This window comes from Podarcis vaucheri, assembly GCF_965113315.1.
Source record: "Podarcis vaucheri genome assembly, chromosome: 9".
Lineage (NCBI taxonomy): Eukaryota > Metazoa > Chordata > Lepidosauria > Squamata > Lacertidae > Podarcis > Podarcis vaucheri.
Genome location: NC_138767.1, coordinates 8,637,911 through 8,646,195, shown reverse-complemented (window position 1 = coordinate 8,646,195; position 8,285 = coordinate 8,637,911). Strand labels below are relative to the sequence as shown.

At 41.8% G+C, this 8,285-nt stretch overlaps 1 long non-coding RNA gene across 1 annotated transcript; it reads right to left on the bottom strand.

Moving 5' to 3' along the window:
* Positions 1–998: 998 nt before the first annotated feature.
* On the bottom strand, positions 999–2,685 carry LOC309540201. The gene is made up of 3 exons (XR_014223126.1): positions 2,620–2,685; positions 1,944–1,981; positions 999–1,074 (listed from the first exon to the last, which is right to left on the bottom strand). It is a non-coding gene; the product is annotated as an uncharacterized lncRNA (long non-coding RNA).
* Between the last annotated feature and the right edge of the window lie 5,600 nt (positions 2,686–8,285).

Genomic DNA, 8,285 nt, shown 5'->3' with positions numbered 1-8,285 from the left:
CTTCACTTCTTAATCCCTTTACATAATTAACAGACACGCCACTCAATTACACTCAATTTTCACATCCCATTTAAAGGTCACTAGGTTCTACAGTCATCCTTAATATGGAACACTTTTTTTTTTAAAAAAAGGGAAGTGTATCTCTGCCCTAGTGCCTGCATTTCAAGCGGGGTGCGTGCACACACACACACACACACACACACACACACTTGGAATCAAGTTAACTCTTTAGAGAAGGCAGGTGTACTGTGCTGGATTTATGTATAAGCTAAACAAGCTATAGCTTAGGGCCCCACTTTCTTGCCCCCGCCTCCCAAAAAAAATTAAAAGGGGGAAAAACTGGATGATAAAAAACAAATAAAATAAAACCTACATACAGCAACAGTGTTTTGTGTTGTGTAGGCTCCTATGATGTAAGTAATGGGCCCCACCTGCTAGCCTGCACCCTAAAATATCACCAGTTTGCTCATTTCTATATACAGTGGTACCTTGGTTCTCAAACTTATTCCATTCTGGAAGTCTGTTCCAAAACCAAAGCGTTCTGAAACCAAGGCACGCTTTCCCATAGAAAGTAATGCAAAACGGATTAATCCATTCCAGACTTTTAAAAACAACCCCTAAAACAGCAATTTAATATGAATTTTACTATCTAACGAGACCATTGATCCATAAAATGAAAGCAATAATCAATGTACTGTGCTATAAAATAAATAAAACAGTACTGTAGATATTAAAAAATTTTCTTATCTGCACTGATGATAGTCATTGTTTGGATGGGAGGCTTTTAGGTCCATAAATTACCCTATAGCATATAATCAACATAAAAAACAGCGGCAATTTGTTGTTGACAAAGGACAGCTGGACATATAAAGGGCCCCATTACTTTTAGTAGCTTAGGGCCTCATCAAACATAAATCCAGCCCTGCAGATATGTATCTTTGATAGGAATGTCAGAAAACTCCAACAAAAAGAGAAACATGGGCAGCAATTGCTGGTGTTCGCTTATCCATTCCCTGTCCAGAATGGAAGTCAATCCAGCAAATATGAATGGTATTTGCTGTGGTTGTTTTCCATCTGTGAAAGATATGAAATTGATTACATTTTTCCCCATTTGCATCATGTTTCAAAGGAATGCAGTAGAATAACATAATGAGATTGTAATTGATGAAGTGTTTGAATTTTTATGCTGTTAACTGCCCTCTGATTTTTTGATGAAGGGCGGTATACAAATTTAACAAAATAATAATAATAATAATAATAATAATAATAATAATAATATACATACTTAATTATCTCAAATACTTATTTTGCATAACTTCAGCATAGAGGACAGTGAGATGAATAACCTAACCTTTTGTGGAAGATGAACTGCAGCAAAATGGAAACAGTTCCGTTTGAGGTGAATGCAGAACCACAATTCTCAGAGTAGTTTAATAATCATTCCTCTTCCCAGGAGACTCTGAGAATTAAAGCTGTGCAAGGGAATAGGGATCACCTAGCCAAATTTTAAATGCCTGCAAAGAAACTTCCTAATTTCACCAGTTTAAGCCATTCTCAAGGTGGCTTATGGCATTTAACAAATGCATAACTATAAGATTATAATAAATGAAACCTTTAAAACTATGAAACCAAACTGAACAATTTCCAAATGTATTACAAGATTTTAAATAAAGATACAGAAAAAACCACCAACAAACACAACCCCCAAAAAACCCCAAACAACACTTCAGCCAAAGTGCCTGTTCAGCAAAAGCCCATCTTAACAACCACAATTCCCACATGGGACCATCGCAGCATGTAACTATTTCTGAGAAACTAATACTTTGTTAAAGAGAACAAAATCAACCATTTAAAGACCCAGTATCACATGATTTCTAGACTGTTGCATACTACATAAACCTTCTCGAAATAACTATGATCTTCCACAATACTGCAATACATACCCAAGACATTTTACCAGAGAGTCTGGAGAAGCTGTTCCCTAAGGCAAGAAGGAAGAAGAAGAAGAAGAAGAAGAAGAGTTTGGATTTGATATCCCGCCTTTCACTCCCCTTCAGGAGTCTCAAAGCGGCTAACAATCTCCTTTCCCTTCCTCCCCCACAACAAACACTCTGTGAGGTGAGTGGGGCTGAGAGACTTCACAGAAGTGTGACTGGCCCAAGGTCACCCAGCAGCTGCATGTGGAGGAGCGGAGACGCGAACCCGGTTACCCAGATTACGTGACTACCGGACTTCCGGGTTGACGCGATCTGGAAATGGCGGATTCCCTCCGAGCTGCGGAGGGAATCGGCCCTACCGAGGACGGGTCTTTGCCGCGCCAGCGACGCGGGGACCCTTAAAAACCGCTGGCGCGGAAGTCTGCGGACTGAAGACTCGGCGGGTGCCTTAAGCGCCCCCCCTGATTCGCGAAGAGCCTTTTTAAAGGCTGCGGAGGGGATACGGGGGTGGCGTGGCACTGAGAGTCGATCGCTACCTCGGTGGAGCGAAGCCGCGAGCCATGACCAGAGAGCGCTGACTTCCTTCCTTGAAATTTGGATCGAAGTGAAAGAACTTTGTAAATTGCAAATCCATAGGTACTAGAGTAATCCCCCTGCCTAATGCAAATTTGGATGTTCTTACCACTCAGATACAATTTCTAAGGACATGAGCCAAGATATTGTTATTGCCATAAGCTCAAACTTAGAGCTCATCAAACCTTGAGCATGATGTTCCTAAGGAGCTCAGCCTCACTGTCATTTTAAGAATGCCCTTAAGCACACTGACTCCAGAAATCTCCATATTCCTTGTAATAAGTAACATTTCAAGCAGAGACTTGAGAAGCCAAGGACAAAAGCTGTACTTTGAAGCTGCTGACCTCGATGTAGATTGATTAATGAGTGACTCTCACTAGCTAGGTGTTGCATACCAGTGTGAGTCTTCTAAGACATGCAAATTCCTTTCTCTACATGATCAGTAACCTAGTCAAGTCATCCCAGACACATCCTGATTTGACCTAATAAAAGTCCTCCACACCTGAGGAACTGCACTCTCCAGGAGTCATTTTAAAGCTCATTGACATGACAAATATAAGAAACATTCAACTTAAATTTGCACACAGTAACCTATTTGCACACCATATTGCTTTTCACTCTTCAGCTTCGGTGGAATGTTGATGCTGTAATGGGTATTATTCAAGACCCTAGATCAGGGGTCTGCAACCCGCGGCTCCGGAGCCGCATGTGGCTCTTTTACACCTTTGCCGCAGCTCCGGGGCGGATACTAGCGAGGGGAGGAGGCACATTGTGCGCCCCGACACTCCCCACTGTGGCGGGCGCTGTACTGGCTGTGACGTCGCACGGGGACGGTGCGTGCGTTAGTCACGCACCGTCCCAACGTCACCTTCCTGCCCGCCCGCTACATTGTAAGGGGCATGTACGCTGGTCACTGCATTGAAAGGGGGCATGTACGCTAGTCACTGTTTTGAAGGGGAGTGAAGAACACACACACACTAAAAGGTAACTTGTTAATTTAACGTTTATTTCTATGAGGAGGAGTAATTCTGAGGGGTCAAACAAAGAAATAATAATAAAAAATGACAAAAAGATATTTTTATAATGACGAGTTTTGCGGCTCCCAGTTTTTTTTCTTCTTCGGAAATGGGTCCAAGTGGCTCTTTTTGTCTTAAAGGTTGCAGACCCCTGCCCTAGATAATCTGCCTGCTTTGTTGTCATATGGGGTGAGAAACTTGTGGCACTCCAGGTTTGACCACATGTACATTGTACCCGTTGGACTACAATTCGCATCCAAACTCCCATTGCCCATGCTGGGTGGAGCTGATGGGAGTTGGAGTCCATTCTGGAAGGCTGCAAGCTCTCTCTTGGAACAGGCAACAGCCTTTAAATATTTCCCACAGTTTTAAGAAGAAGAAAGCCACTATGGGGTTGATGGACCTGGGAGCAGGGACCAGGTGGCTTTCCTGAGTTGTGAATTCAGTTTCACACACCCCACCCCCTTTTTGCTGGCTTCAGTTTGTAACATGTAACAGCTGATCGTAAGTAAAGGAACCTGCTTAAGCCTTGCAACTCTGCCTGTTTCCTTGAAATAAGTCAAATAAATCTCTCAGCAGCACTCTCCACCTCTGTTCTAGGCAAACTATTCCCCTGAACCTCAATGTTCGGTTTCCAGCTGGGGTAGAGTGCAGAAAAAAAATGGGTTTTCATTTATAGGCCTTTGAAGTAGCCTCCTTCATGGCAGTTATAGCATCAGGATATTTTAGGGACTGCCTGAGTCCTTATATCTCGGCCCAGTTACTGAGCAATTAGGGGGAGTCTCTACTGATGGTCCCCTATGGCTTAGATGCCCAGTTCATAACTGATAGAGGCCAGGCATTCAGTAGAATGGGCAGAAGTCTATGGAGTTCCCTCCCAGATGATTTTAGACCAAACTTCAAGTGAATGAAAAATATTTTCTGATTCCAGCAATGATTTTAAGGTGCCATTCCATTTTATGATTACTTTTAATTGTTTTATTGGGTATGTTTACTGGGTATGTTTGGGGACGCAGGTGGCGGTGTAGTCTAAGCCACAGAGCCTAGGGCTTGCTGATCAGAAGGTCAGCGGTTCGAATCCCCGTGACGGGGTGAGCTCATGTTGTTTGGTCCCAGCTCCTGCCCACCTAGCAGTTCAAAAGCATGTCAAAGTGCAAGTAGATAAATAGGTACCACTCCGGTGGGAAGGTAAACGGCATTTCCGTGTGCTGCTCTGGTTTCACCAGAAGCGGCTTAGTCATGCTGGCCACATGACCCGGAAGCTGTCTGCTGACAAATGCCGGCTCCCTCGGCCTATAGAGTGAGATGAGTGCTGCAACCCCAGAGTCGTCCGCGACTGGACCTAACGGTCAGGGGTACCTTTACCTTTACCTTTTACTGGGTATGTTTAGCCTGGAAAAGAGGAGACTGAGAGGAGATATGATAACCATCTTCTTAAGGACTGTCACATGAAAGAGAGAACAAGCTTGTTTTCCCTGACTCTGGAAGGTAGGACTCAAACCAATGGCTTTAAGTTACATGAAAGGAAATTCTGACTAAACATATGGGGGGGGGGAATTCTGATGGTAAGAGCTGTTCAACAGTAGAACTGCTTCCCTCAGGAGGTTGTGGACTCTCCTTCCTCAGAGGTTTTTAAGCAGATGTTGGGAAGCCATCTGCCATGGATGCTTTTGCAGGGACTAGATGACCTTTGGAGTTCCTTTCAACTGTACAATTCTATGATTCTATGGCCCCATTCTATATGGATTTCTTATTTATTTAGAAATGCAAATAATTAAGCAGCATAGGAATGTCTTAAATAAAATGAGTATGAAATGAGACAATCTACAGCAAGGAAGCCAGCCAGGACACAGGTCTGAAATACAGTTGGGTTCCAGGATCACTGATCCAAATGATCAATCTGTTCATTATGTGTTTAATAATAATAATAATAATTTATTATTTGTACCCCACCAATCTGGCTGGGGTTCCCCAACCACTCTGGGCACATTCCAACAAAGATTAAAAATACATCAAAATGTCACACATTAAAAACTTCCCTGAACTTCCCTTAAGGTTTTTGCACTCCCTGAATCTCATCCTAATTCTCTGATACTTTGTGAATGTCCATTGTTGAGGGGTGTTGCTGCAGCAAAGTTTATTTTGCCCTCCCAATCTGCTTTTGTATGAGTCAGAGAGACAGCATCATTTATTCCCTGTTGATTTCCAAAACCCACAATTTCCAGATTTCACACAGGAATAAGTGAGGGGCCCACGTGTTTTACAACCGTGCCAGGTCCTTCAAAAAGCAGCCCAGGCTTTCAAAGCATCAATTGGAAGATTCATTTAGAGCTAAGAAAGCTTTAAACCTGCCTTGCTAATGGGCGCTATATTTCAAATTGCTCGTCTTCTCCCACAGTGTGGGAGGCGATTCTGTTCTGGCAGCATAACTTTTGTCTCCCCAGAGGAGATCACTCTCCCTACAGAATTCACTCTGATTTCACTACAGGGATTTGCATTGAAGCTGTGGTTGCAGAAATATGTTTCTAAAGAGTGGCATTTTAACAAATGGACCTATCAGTTTATAATGCAGATATAACTGTAGGTAAAGATGTAACATTGTTAGCATCTGGCCAATTTCCCCCTGTCACCTTAGCTGTTGTCAGTGATCACAGACCCTAAAACATTATTCCAAACAAAAGTATTTCAACTTGGAAACCATATAACAGTAATCTTTAAAAAATATATGTGATGGGGAACTTCCCTTAGTACATTTATGAAGCAGCTCAGTATTATGGATAGGGAAATCCAGTTTTATTCACTCATTTATTTACTCATTACTGATCTATTCTTCAATTTACCTGCAATTTTTTTTAAAAAAAATCCTCTAAAATACATATTTATATGTTCATTTCCTTTCCATGTTTAAATATCTATTTTTGATATATTCAAACTGCTGAGAACGGCATCGCAATATCTGAAGTAGCCTGAAATCTGTTGGCTGTTGTTGCTGTTGTTAACATTTTGATCTCTCCCAAAGGAGCCCTGATTGACAAACAACAAAGCAGTGAAACAGCACAGTTGTAAACAAAATATGTAAATATGTTTAAATACATTATGAACATCTAAAAACAATCACATGACCTCACAGTGTAGTTGTTTTTTTTTTAAGTAATTAATTTGGTGGGTTGTGGGTTTTTTTAGGAAAAAGTGGAACATCAGAAGATGGTATTAAAAATAGAAATATTCCATCAATCTTGACTTAAACATTTAAGTTAATGTAGGCAATCCATATGTCCAACCGGATATCCAAAGAAAATTGATGATTGTAAGCTGTATGTTCAAAGGTAGAAAGGACACCGAGATGTGCAGAACGCGGTAGATGGTGGGTGTTTAGCCTTCCATCCTTGCAGTATAAGACTCTTTGCAACATAGCTAGTCATTTTAAGGTTACCATGAGCAGCATCTTTCAGGCCTCAGATGCCTGGATGAACAGGAATGTTTTTCAGTTCTTCCTAAATGCTAATGATGAGGGAGGGAGGGAAGGAGGGAGGCATACCTCACCAGGGAGCCCATTCTACAAATGTGGAACCACCGCTGGGAAAGGTCCTGTCTTGAGACTTTAACAGTTGGGATCTCCAAGTACCCATCCAAATATTAGATAGAGAGGTGCATGTCAGAACATTTCATATAGGAATTGGCAACAATTCCATTCTTCATTTATCCTTAATATTAACAGGTTTCCAACCCCCAGAGAACTCTCAGAAAACAAGCATCCTTTTTGTGTGAGTTCTCCTCTGATGTGTAATGTTACTTGTATGCTGATGGGGCCACAGGAACCATTTTCTCTTGACACGCACCTAAAAGAATTGAAATATTCAACCACTACCCAAACCAGTAATACCTAGGAACAAGGAAGGGGTTTAGAATTATCAGGAGACCCCTATTCCCCTCAGAGAGCTTCAGTTCTCAGAATCAATCCCTCTTTCCAGAGAATTCTGGGAATTGTCGGTCGTGGGGTATAGCTCTCCTGACCACCCTTTGCACTGCTAATTAACAAAATACAGTTCCCATAAGCCTTTTGAGGGAGCCATGACTGTTGAAAGTGGTACAGTGCTGCTTTAAAGTATAGTGCAGATGAGGTTTATGACACACTGAACAGAAGGAGCTTGCTTCTGAGAAGACTTTCATAGGCTTATCTGCTTAGTTCAATGATGTAAAAGTCTTTTATTTTGTGTCTTTGTGATAACTCCCCCTATGGAGCTCTCAGACCGATCATGGTGAAAACAGAGTTAGACATTTCTTCATCAGAATCTTCTGCCTAGGGTTGCCACATTTCATACAATCACAGAATCTTAGAATTCTAGAGTTGCAAAGAAGCTCCAAGGCTCATGTAGTCCAACCCCACCGCAGAGCAGGAATCACAGCTAAGTAATTCCTGACAGATGACCATCTATCTAACCTTGGTTTAAAAGCCTCCAGTGAAGAAGAGTCCACCACCTTCTGAGGTAGCTCATTCCACTGTTGAATAGCACTTACAGTCAGAAAGTTCTTCCAAATGTTTAGTTGGAATCTCCTTTCTTGTAGTTTGAATCCATTGGCTCAAGTCCTACCCTCTGGAGAAGCAGAAATCAAGCTTTCTCCATCTTCTATGCCTGTAGATGGCAAGCAGTCTTCTCTTCTCCAGGCTAATCATATCCAATTTTTTCTACTGTTCCTCATACAGCTTGATTTCCAGACCCAAGGATCATCTTGTCCATTTATTTATTTATTTATTTGT